This window comes from Mytilus trossulus, chromosome 2 (genome assembly GCF_036588685.1).
Source record: "Mytilus trossulus isolate FHL-02 chromosome 2, PNRI_Mtr1.1.1.hap1, whole genome shotgun sequence".
NCBI lineage: Eukaryota > Metazoa > Mollusca > Bivalvia > Mytilida > Mytilidae > Mytilus > Mytilus trossulus.
In genome coordinates, this window is record NC_086374.1 from 16,128,461 (window position 1) to 16,142,313 (window position 13,853).

Here is a 13,853-nt window from a genome sequence, read left to right on the forward strand (position 1 = left end):
AACAAGCCATACTTAGTCTTTTGGGAAGCTTTTCCCCTTATTTATTTTTTCTGCTTTGCTAGAACTTTTTCCTAGAACATACTTTAATGAACATGTAGTTATAGGTTAATGAAATTATTTTAATGCTGTGACAACAAATTATTCACTAAAAGAGAAGCCTTAAAAGTTTTATGTCCCTCTCTGGCATGCGGCGTTAATTTAATTTTTACGTTAGGTCTTGACACCTCCTTGGAGACCGTACCCTTTTATATGTATTGTTAATTTTGCTTGAATAATTCAATTACTCATTGTTTATAACATTTCTATAATAACTAAGTGAAAGTTATCCCATTATCTTTATTTTTTTGGCCTGAAAAGTTGAAGTTTTGAGGAAATGACAGGTATAAATTGACCAAAAGAGACCTTAAAAAGAAGACACAGAAGTAAATTAGTGATATTTATCTCCCTAAAATCATCTTGTGTATCATATCCAACTGTTTGTAGGCAGATGAGAGAAATATTTGATAATTTTTTGGTTCGCACTATTCTCTATCTTGATGAGGCGTGGTTTGGATTTGTCGAAGACATTTTGCTGGAATCGCTGTAGAAGTCGTCTTCCATTATACAGATTTTTATCAAACTATTGCACTGATTATGACAAAACTTGACAGGAATGCTTGAAATAACAAGTATTTCTAAGGGAAAAATCACATGCAGTTTATTTAACAATTATGTCTTCCATATGAAAAGCAATTATGTATATTCTACACAATTGTTGACTAAAAAACCCCTAATAAAATCATCCATATATAAAAATGGGAAAGTATGTTATAAAATTTAGAGTGGAAATGGGGAATGTATCAAAGAGACAACAAACCGACCTTAGAAAAAAATAACAGCAGAAGGTCACCAACAGGTCTTCAATGTAACGAGAAATTACCACACCCGGAGACGTCCTTCAGCTGGCCCCTAAACAAGTATATACTAGTTCAATGATAATGAACGCCATACTAATTTCCAAATTGTACACAAGAGACTAAAATTAAAATTATACAAGACTAACAAAGACCAGAGGCTCCTGGCTATCGTTTCACAAAGATTCGTACGACTTACGTTTACGATTAAACTTACGTTAACCCTTTCACGTTCCGCCAAATTGGACGTAAACTTATGGAAAGACACTATCAAAGTTCAATCGCATATAGCATTCGCACTGAGGCTTACATAAAGGTCGTTTTAGGTCCATTTGAGAGATAAATGATAAAATATTTCAAAAAATATAATATATCAGAAATTTTGTCTTTTGAAGTCACGTGTTATCTGTCCAAAAGTCACGTGACTTGCGAAAAAAAAGTAAAAAAATACAAAAGTCTTCCGAAAAAGGTCGTGTGGAGACTTTTATAAGGGCTAATAGGATAAAGTTTAAGTGTCAAAGCAATGTCCTAAGTCTGATAGACACAGGAAAGTTACCATTATGGTATAGTTGGAGGAAATACGTGCTATATGCCCCCCAAACGTGGATGCCCGCAACATGCAAAATAACGGTTTTCAGCCGTTTTTTCGTCAAAATCTTATACTTGACACAAATTTTAGCTTAAATTATGTTTTTCCAAGCAGCACATGGAATTTTGACTTTGAAAGTAAAGATTCAATGAATTACCAATAATTACTTTGGTGTTTTGGGCCTATGAGGTTTTAGTTTAAGGGGGGGGGAGGGTGCAATTAGGACACACATTTTTTAAAAACATACAAACATTGTTTTTAAGTTTTTTGTATGTATTCATGACCCTCTTTTTGAAATTGAAAGTAAAGTTAACTTAATTAAGTTAAGTTTCATTTAATATCTATTAAAGGATATTATTTTTTCACCTCCGGCTTTGAGGTTCGAACATGCAATCTTCCTGCTATGGGCTAGTGCAGCTTCCCACTGGACCACGGGAGTTCCAGTTTAATACATTGAAATTTTAATACTTAACTCTTTCATAAAGCAACGAAGTGAAAGTAATCAAATAATCAGCCTGTTTACTGTTTTCGTTTAGAAATTAAGTCTCGATATAACATAGAATTGTTGTAAAACCCATTATTTTGAGCAAATATAGGATGATATCATACTTTAGTCTGCCATTTTTTTCTAGACGTTTACCGGTTTCTTTATTTGAACAAAAGTGTTTTCGACATTTCCATAACCAGGCACATCAGAAACAATGTTCTGTTACATCTATTTCAACTTCGAAAAAAAAAATTTCATGACTTTTTGTCTTTTTTGTCTTTTTTTCAATTAATTTGGAAAGAAATGACCACAAATTGAGAGTGCATTTCAAGTAAATGATTGCGTTGGTACACTTTCAATCACTTTTTTCACTTAAGTACAAGTTTTAATCATACTTTGAATAGTTTCCCTCAAAAATACACGGCGAAGTTAATAAAAAAAGTCATATTGCCCGTGCATGAAAAAAAACAACCTCCGCCAGTCAATTTTCTAATAAAATCAAAGCAAAAAATTTCTTAAAACTAGATTGGACACTTATCATGCTTACCTCACTAAACCTCATTACTATACTAACAAAAAAACTGATAATTATTTCAAAATACGATGGTATGAATGTTCTTCCTGGTTTTCAAAGAACGATTCTTTTTATAGACATGAACGCGGCTGTCAAAGAGAGCACCCCTTTTAAAGGTTTTTTTTCATGCACGGTCTGTTTTTGCTATTGTTGAAGAATGATGAAGTCATACAAAAAAAACACAGTTACATTCATTGGGACTTTTTTACTAGAAATTATAAGTATCTTTGAATGTTATTTATGAACAGGTATAAAATGTGTTAAGCATTGTGAAAGTTTCTTGTGCGTGTCTAGGTTGTTTTTTTGTCAAGGAGAAACCCACTGGCAAAACAACAATCAATTATGGAAATGTAAAAAGTATATGCATATTTTTATTTCATATTTTATAACGCTATGCGGTGCATTTGTTATTATATCATCCAAAAAATAGTCATCAGGACATTAGGAAAGCATAAAATAGATAAAAGATGTGGTGTGATTGCCAATGAGACAACTCTCCATAAGAGACCAAAAATAACAAAGAAATTAACAGTTATAGGTCACCGTACGTCCTTCAGCAATAAGCAAAGCCCATACCGCAAAGTCATCTATAAAAGGCCCCAAAATGACAATGTAAAACATTTCAAACGAGAAAACTAACGACCTGATTTATGTAAAAATTTAACAAAAAACAAATATGCAACGACAACCCCTGAATTACAGGCCGACATGGGACAGGCACATACATACATTTGGCGGGTTTAAGCATGATAGCGGGATCCCCCCTTTTTAACCTGGGACAGTGTCAAACATAACAACATATGAACGAACTATAAAAATCAGTTGAAAAAGGCTTAACTCATCAGATGGACTAAAATTCATCAGATGGACTTAAATACAAGTGGACGTGGACGGGTACTATTATTATATTTATTAGTATTATTTGAGCCTGGAAGCAATTTTTAAGCAAGAACAACTTAAGCTGAGATTGCTGTTCGGGGTGAGCCAAGGCTCCGTCTTGAAGGCCGTACTTTGACCTATAATTATTAACATTAAATACATTTAATAAAGTGACCGCTGATTTTTTTCTCAATAAAATCAGTGGCTAAAAATTACCCGTTTTCCTTCGATTTCCTTACTTAAAGGAATATCAGTATTGCTGGATCCTGGAAGCAATTTTTATGCAAACAATTATTATCTGTATTTAAATTTTTTTTTGTTAGAAATTAAATTCAAATCAAACTGGTAAGTTAAAAAATACATATCGTAAAGCAAGATCATAGAACGCAAGATTTTTTTTTATCAAGGACCTTGAATTTCAATATTATTGAAAGCTGAACAGTCAGACATGTACATTTTGTATATAACTACAACCAGGGACTTTCTATAATAGTATATACTTAGTATAGAAAGTTCTTGCTACAACGAATGGGAGTGTTTATCTACTAACGTATTGAACATAATACTCTCGTAAGATCGGGAGACAATAACAAAAATGATCCAACAGCTGATTCGGCCGGTAACGAATTTCCGATATCATAAAAGATTCCCCAAAAAAAGGGAACTTCCTCTGCTTAATTGAGCCCCTAAATAAATTTGAATATTGTTATATGTGTTCTCGTACAAAAACTGAATAACACTGAGACGGACGGCTACACGAAAAAAAATTAAAGAAAAATACTGACACGGTTCACTATCGATCAAAAATTACAGATATATCACGTATCATGATACAGCTGTTAAGGAAGCTGGCTTGTCAGGTTTTGGATTTTTGTCAGATTTTCAGAATCCTCTGGTTTTATCCATTTGAATGCCTTGAAAAAATTTGCCCGGTGACCCCCATTTTTCTTTTTGAAATTCTTTAACATGTATAATGATAAACCGATAATCTGTAAATTAAAGTCTTATAAAATTTTAATTACTTTTTAACAGTTTTTGAGAACTTTAACTTGTCAATGATAAAGCTATGAAAAGTCAAGAGAAAATATTTTCCCGCTAAAATTTCAATGGCTCATATCTCGAAAACAAGCACGATGACCTATATATATATTTTTTGCTCTTTGGATTCCTTTATTAAGGTCAAGTAACAGTAAATGAACGCCGTCTAGCGGATTCCGCGAAATATTGCGACGTTTTGTACGAATTACGTCCCTTTGACCAGATTTTGCAATGTTAAAATTTCAACCGGCGACTTTTCAATGGGACAACGGTAAATCTGACGGAAAGTATGTATCTTCTAGGAGAATGAACTTGTTTGCTAAAATTGAAGAAATGCTACAGGATTTTGAAAATGAATATGAAAACAGTCATGAAGACGACCTTCAAAACGAAAATCAGGTGTCTGAGTTTGGATATCTGCCGACCAGTTAAAACAAGTGTGAAAACTGTTGATCACTGTTGCTCACCACTATTTCTACATAATTGTGATGAGGAAAAACAGTGCGGTCTCGACAGTATATTGAACTCTGACACAAAATAGTACTTTTTATGTCATTGTTTACTTAAACTAACCAACAAATATGCAGAAATGAAACTTCTGGTGAAAGGGAAATATATTTAGACCATTTTGAGTCAAAATTCACTTGTCTATGAGTTTGCGTTAAAAATTCAGGATTAATGCGCTTCATAGTACACTAATTTAAGATTTCCAGAAAACAGGGAGTTATTTTGGTAGTACCTGTGTTTTCAAGATTCAGAAATTTCATATAAGACTTTAAACATTGGTTGAAAATTGGCATGTAGAAAGGTGATACATGTACAATTCAGGATATACCTGGTTTCCTTGAAGTTAAACTTAAGGTAAAATATTTAGATAGCTGTGAAAATTGCAAGATTCGGTTGAACAGATAGGGATTTTTAATTGGTGGTTTGACACCTTTATTTTCGTTTTCCTCCCAAAATAACACAAACTGAATAATCATAAGAAAAGATGACAAATGCGACTATATATACCTATATAGAAAACAGAGGCATGATGATTAATTCATTGTAGAAGGAAGAGAAGCGACACACAAAATTAGGTCTTCTCGTTTATTAGTATAGATACTCTAACTTTTCTTTTACAGTACTTTGTATATCCCCATCCCTGTTTCACTTGAATTATTGTCAGCTTATTCGAATATGAGCATGTTTTCTGGAACGCTTGAAATAAATGCAATTCATCTAATGTTTGAATGTAAATTTACACAATCATGTAATTATAAACATTTAGCATGTTTTAAAAACAAGAAGAAAGGTTTATAAGTGCAACACACGGTATTTTTGGACAAGAAATCAATTTTTCTTACACTTTTAAAATTCAAATGAAGTAAAACAAGAAATCAATCTGGTTGACGCAACAATGACAATCTGTTACACAGAATAATAGTGGTAACACTGATTTACAGAAATCTTGGTAAGAAATTAGTCTTAGATGCTTGATTTTTTTATTATTTGTTATTGGCTTTGAACAAGCTGTCAGTAACTGCGTGTAGTGGCGGATACAGAGGGGGGCATGAGGGCGTACGCCCCCCTTTTTGCTTGGACTTAGACTAGACTTCGTAAACTTTGCCATTTTCCGAGTATTTAACTTTTATGAGACATTTCTTTTCATATACAGATTTTTTTTTCGCCAGTATTTACTGATTATTTCAAAAGTAAAACTACAAAATACTGAACTCCGAGGAAAGTTCAAAACGGAAAGTCCCTAATCAAATGGCAAATTCAAATGATAAAACACATCAAACGAATGGACAACAACTGTCATATTCCTGACTTGGTACAGGCATTTTCAAATGTAGAAAATGATGGATTGAACCTGGTTTTATAGTGCTAAACCTCTAACTTATATTGCAGTCGCATCACAGTAGAGTGATTCGGTATGGTTGAGTTGACCAGTTCGTCGAAAAAACGTCACTCAGTCATTTTGAAATTCAAATTACAGGAACACATTTGCAATTCTGAGCATGAAAAATCATGACACCTTCAAAGCGACAAAGGAGTGAGCAAGAACGTATTGACTTCTATTTCACAATTCAACCAAAAAAAGTTATACTCTATTATAATCTCATGAAAAAAGTTCCACATTAATATTATTTACCTACGAAATTATGTTTAACCCCAAACGCCCGCGCCTATCTTAAAATAACATAGCTGAATAATTATCCCCAGTCAGTATAAGCTCTGGATAGATTTAAAGTGCAAGGTTCGAGCCATTGTTTGAGGAGGCAGTCTGAGATCTGAGAGTCTGGCCGTATTTAGATTGAAAACAATAATCTTGTGCACTTTTTGGCTAATAGAAACGAAAATTTCCAACAGAATAATATAGCATTAAATGAACATAATAAATAAAAAACGGGCGTACTTTTTTTCGGACGGGGGTTTGCATGAACTGATATATCGAATACTTTTATCAAGATCAGACTGCAACCTGCCTGCTGGTGTGGCCTTTATGTCTCCATTTGTCGACCGTCATTCACAAATTCGTTGTCGTTTCAGACTCATTAATAGCCTTTGGTTAATTTTCAATTGTGTTGGGTAAAACATATCAACCAAACATTTGTATAAAAATTGCTTGTTTGTCTTTTTTAACTCGTGTCGCTCGTATTGTAAAATTCATCGAATAGCGCGGCGTGTATCTTGTTTACAACAAGAAATCTGTGAGTTTATGCTAACTTAACATACAACAAGCGAGAATTGTCCATGTCAATTTTTTACTGACAAGTCCCACATCAAATATATCAGTTCATAGCTTTTGACCCATACTATAATTTTATGATAGACAATTTATGTATGGGGAGAATACAACATCAAAAATGTCCAACTCTTACACTTAACAGCAACTATTAAATATACATGCCCCACGTCAAGAACCGTTTAAAAAGTGCATTTTACACTTATTTTATGTTTTTTAGCCAAAAAAAGGTCCCAAAATTTGTTCTCCTCGCTCCGCTCGGCGAATTAAAAAAACTTCGCCCCACTTTGCAAAATCCTGGATCCGCCCCTGTATTCTATATGTAGTATGTCAAAACTGTCCATACAAAAACCCTATATTCACTGGGAAAAGACATCGTGTAGCAGGAAATAAGCAGAATGGGGGGCAAGTTTGGCAAGTATTTTCATAAAGGAATAAATACGGGCTAGGTTATCATATGGAATAACAGTTTTATTCAAAAACTCTCTTCCGTCTGAAATATGAAATAAAACATCAATTGATACAATCAAATACCCAGATACATTATTTATTTTTAATTAAATAAACAGGATACTTAAAAAATATAGTACAACTTTTATAAATGAAAATAGATGTAGAGAAGAGATTACAGAATCAACCACCCAGCAAATGTAATAGGTACCGGGTTGTGTAGTATTGACGATATTGCGGACTTTTCTTGTTTTTTTGGGCTGTTAACTGGCACAACCTTTTTATTTAAAAATCCAATAATCTGTAGTGCTCATATACACCAACAAATATGGAACTTTAATCCGTAATCTTGACAGTAAAACAACATATTAAACTTAATCTAAATCGTGGTACTGCCTACATATACATCCCATACTGCAACATCTACGATTGTTTTTACATTCCAGAAAAAAGTGGTTAAACCCTAATTGCTAGTACTTACAAGTGTTTGATAATGAATAAATAAACTCTAAAAAAATACCAGGATTAAATTTTGTATCTACGCCAGACGCGCGCCTCATCTACAACAGACTCATCAGTGTCGCTCGAGTCCACAAAAATGTAAAAAGGCAAAATAAAGTACGACGTTGAATGGCATTGAGGACCAAAATCCAAAATAATTGTCATATTCAGCTAAAGTAATCTATTCCTGAGGTAAAAAAAACAACTAAGTATTTCAAAAATTAAAAAGTTTTGTAAAGAGTTAATTGATAAATATGACCATATCAATATCAATGATACTTCATGTCAGCACAGATGTGATAACTACTGGGCTGGTGATACCCAGAAAGCATCACTATACAATAATGAAAACAATTATTTCCAGTCAAATTTTTAAAAACTATATATCTCAAAAACAAACCATGGAAAGTTTATTATTTAGGACAATTTATGACTTTTTTGGCAAGTGTCTTTCAATTATTTATGAAACTCACCCTACTAGCCAGAAATTTGAAATATACTATAGGAAGATGGTATGATGTAGACGGGTAACACATGTTGCCTTGCAAAAGGTAAACTACTCTGTTTGGCTTTACACCTATTTTAATATCAGCGTCACTGACTAAACGCGTATTAAATCCTAATCCTAGTACCTTTGATAAATTTTTGTCCGTTGGTCTACATTACTAAGTATTAAACGTGTTTGTCTATTACTAATGCGCTTAGAACTTTATATTTTCACAACACTTGATTTTGGAATCTATAGAATAGATCAGACTGATCATTGAAAGCAAGCAATAACTGATATTATTGTATAGCAATATAATATTTCCCACAGATCGTAACCAAAAGTTAGCGTGCAATAAATTCTATTATCACATATTTGTTATGAATACATTAGGTTTTGCATATGCAAAAAAAAAAAAAAAAATCGATTAAAAGGTATGTAAATGCTTATAAACAAACTGCAGTAAAACTCTAAGGTGCTTATCATATTCCTGCAAATGTCAAAAAATATAATTATATACATAAATATCTAGTAATTGGTTGCTGTGTGTACATGGGAGAAAAATACCCTTTTATCTAATCAGTTGGGGTTGCATATCATTTGTATGCAACTCAAAACACCATATCTGTTTAAAGGGAAATAATCCTTACAGAAATTGATTGATTGTCTCCCATATTACTTTCTATTCCATGTGCATGCAATAACTGTTCAGAGTTCTATTGTCATGTATTTCATTTTATTATTTCATTGTTATAACAAATCATTGTAATCATTGTATGAAATTTAAAACCCGCAAGGGTCCATAATTGGATTAATAAAGTATTCTATTCTATAGTAATAAAAAAGATAAACTACTTCAAGACCTACAGTAGTTGTCATATGGGTATGTAGTTCATACTTGTTTCTCGTTTTTATATAGATTAGACCGTTGTTTTTCCCGTTTAAATGTTTTTACACTGGTAATTATTTGGGCTCTTTAAAGCTAGCTGCTCAATGTGAGCCAAGGCTCCATGTTGAAAGCCGTACTTTGACCTATAATGTTTTACTTTTATAATTTGTAACTTTGATGGAGAGTTGTCTCATTGGCACTCATACCACATCTTCCTATATCTACTAACATCTATAACTTAAGGCTACCTTCTGATAAGTTGATACTGAATAGTTATCTATTAGGTCTTGGTACTTCTTGATGAACATTTTGAAAAAAAATATCTTAGGACGACACGTTCTACACGTTCTAAAGTAGTATGTGTGATGAAGTTTGCGTAACATGGTCATTCCTCAGGAATTGTGTGTTTACAAGTATAATATTCTGAATGGAATATATGATTATATCATAAACTCCTCTGGCTAAACTTGTATATGTTCTATGAAGTCTATATAATATATGACCATTAATTTTAATTCATCTACTTTCTTTTTTTTCATATTTTAGATATTTTTTGATAAAAAAATGATAAAAATTAAACCTCGTAGAAGTAATTCTTAAAAAAAAAGAATTTACCAAAAAAATGAGCTAAAATATTAGAGAAAATGTCTGATTTCGTACATTCGAAAATATGAATCAACTGTCGGAAGTTTGTCATAAAAATATAGTATGATCTTTAAAAGTTTTAAAACATTTTGGTGTATTAGTAATTGCACAACAAGTACTTTCTTAGGAATTGATTCAGTGATGTGTATATTGAAATATTAGGTAAGCACTTGTAACACTTGTAACACGTCAGGGCAATACATTCACAATGGACAGAAGAAAATAAAAGCTGTGAGTCTTTCAATGTTGATATACTATTTGTGTTAAAATTGGATTGATGTGTAAAATTTAATTTAATTCTTAACTATTACCGAAATTGTATAAATTGTCAATAGGTGTAAATGAAGCACTATTACCGAAATTGTATAAATTGTCAATAGGTGTAAATGAAGCATGAGATGTACAATTGCAGATGAAAGGATCTAGGGTTATATTAAAAATATATTATCTCGGTGAGAAGGTATTATTATTCTGACAGTACAGGTGAAACATATCGTCAAATAATGCAAAATGTAAAATAAAATATTTAAGAAAATCTACAAATTCAAAAGTTCACTACAACGACTGTAAGTTTTCGACTGACACTAAACGGTAAGTTTTCAATATACGTTAACAGTAGGTTCGTCATCCGAAGATTTTAGTCTTTTATATCATTTTAGTCATGTTCCAACAGATGAATTATGTTTTTTTTTAGAATAACTCACCGATTTTATTACAGTAAAATTAGACGTTAGTTAAACAGTTTTAATTGAGAAAAAAAATAAACAAAAAAAAAAACCAACAAAACAAACCAACAACATTTGAATTATATGGCGGATATGTGTGAAAAAAATGTTAACATGCAATACTTCCTCACATTCAGTTTATAATGTATCTTTGTTGTCGGAAATACATATCTTAAAAATGGCTTTAAATTAACTAGCTTACTAAAAGTGCAAATTTAACAATGACTAAAAGGGATAAATCAATGGTGGTTTTACACCTAATATGGGAAGCTGTACATGCACCTTTGACCTTGTGAGTTCTCTCATGAGTTAAAATTTTTGCTATTTAAGTGAAATATTACAAAAATTAAATATTCTGCGTAGATTGAGTCTCCAAAGCACATGTTAAGAGAAAAAATCATTAAAATAGGACTCTATCATGCATATTTAGTTGACAGAACAAGCCATACTTAGTCTTTTGGGGAGCTTTTCCCCTTATTTATTTTTTCTGCTTTGATAGAACTTTTTTCCAAGAAAATACTTTAATGAACATGTAGTTATAGGTTAATGAAATTATTTTAATGCTGTCACAACAAATTATTCACTGAAAGAGAATCCTTTTATGTCGTTCTCTGGAATGCGGCGTTAATTTATTTTTACGTTAGGTCTTGAAACCTCCTTGGAGACCGTACACTTTTATATATATTGATAATTTTGCTTGAATAATTCAATTACTCATTGTTTATAACATTTATATAATAACTAAGTGAAAGTTATTCCATTATCTTTATTTTGTGGCCTGAAAAGTTGAAGTTATGAGGAAATGAGAGGTATAAATAGACCAAAAGAGACCTTAAAAAGAAAACACAGAAGTAAATTAGTGATATTTATAACCCGAAAATCATCTTGTGTATCATATCCAACTGTTTGTAGGCAGATGAGAGAAATATTTGATAATTTTTTGGTCCACACTATACTCTATCTTGATGAGGAGTGGTTTTGGATTTGTCGAAGACATTTTGCTCGAATCGCTGTAGAAGTCGTCTTCCATTATACTAGATTTTTAACTCAAACTATTGCACTGATTATGACAAAACTTGACAGGAATGCTTGAAATAACAAGTATTTCTTAGGGAAAAATCACATGCAGTTTATTTAACAATAATGTCTTCCATATAAAAAGTAATTATGTATATTCTACACAATTGTTGACTAAAAAAAACCGAATAAAATCATCCATATATAAAAATGGGAAAATATGATATAAAATTGAGAATGGAAATGGGGAATGTATCAAAGAGACAACAAACCGACCTTGAAAAAACAACAGCAGAAGGTCACCAACAGGTCTTCAATGTAACGAGAAATTCCCGCACCCGGAGGCGTCCTTCACCTGGCCCCTGAACAAATATATACTAGTTCAGTGATAATGAACGCCATACTAATTTCCAAATTGTACACAAGAGACTAAAATTAAAATAATACAAGACTAAAAAAGACCAGAGGCTCCGGAATTGGAACAGGCGCAAAAATGCGGCGGGGTTAAACATGTTTATGAGATCTCAACCCTCCTTTATACCTCTAGCCAATGTAGAAAAGTAAACGCATAACAATATGTACATTTAAAATTCAATTCAAATTAAGTCTAAGTGATGTCAGAAGATGTGACCAAAGAAAATAAACAAAATGACAATTATACATAAATAACAACAGACTACTAGCAGTTAACTGACATGCCAGCTCCATACTTCAATTAAACTGATTGAAAGATTATGATTTCATCATATGAATATCAGGCACAATCCTTCCCGTTAGGGGTTTAGTATCATATCATCATAATATATGTCAGAAGAACATAACACGTGTCATGCCAACAACTGGTTTTTGAATAAATGTGTTTAGTTTCGATGCAAAGACCCTATAAGTGAATCAATATTAACGCCAAAATATGCAATCTTTAATGACCTGACAACAGTATCGTAACTATATCCCTTCTTAATAAGTATATTTAAAGGTTTTGTTAGTTTCTGTGGTGAATACTGACATTTTTGTGCTTTATAAAGAATATTTCCATAAAACATTGGATGTGAAATACTTAAACGTATAAGACGTCTGCATGTTGAGCTACATTTACGATTTAATGATGTCCTTATACCGATGATAATATGACTGTTATGCAACAATTAAACAACTCTCTAACAGAGACAAAAGATGTAAGAATTAACAACAATGGGTTACCGTACACACTTCAACAATAATCAACACCCATGCCGCATAGTTATTTTTTTTTCACCGTGACCGGAAACTAAACTTAAAACACATAAAAGAAATATTTTATAAACTACTTCGATTGTTCTCTTAAGGCAGTGATTTAGATTTATTGGCTCGCACACACTTGTAAAGTCTATTATTCTCCTGTTATTGCGCAAAATATTTGAAAATAACAAGGTTAGGTCCTTAAATTATAATGTCGCTTAATTCTGCCACAGATCTTGACTAACAACTAAAAGTTGACAATGAGGTTCGGGTGATAACAAAACTTCCCGATAAAAGGGATGATTCAAGCTTCTCAATTGTGAACTTTTCATTTGTATGTAGCAACATTCCAGCAGCGCCTGCATACGGAGCATGTATCTCCCAATTGATACGATACTCTGGAGCTTGTATTTCCCATTATGATTTCCTTGATAGAGGGTTGCTGTTCACGAAAGGCTATATAACCAAGAGTTACAAATGGTTCAGAAGAAGTCATCCCTTCGTAAATTTTACGGAAACCACCACGAGTTGATTGACTGTTACGGAATATCCGTTTCACAGATAATAACGAAAATATTTCTTATGTCGTAACTACAACCCCATTCCCTTTTCACGAATGTGATCAACCGAGTTAGATTTTGTACTGGGTTTGTAATTACAATAGCTACACAACGGATGCTACATGTGTAGCAGGATCTGAGTACCTTTCCAAAGCATCTGAGATCAT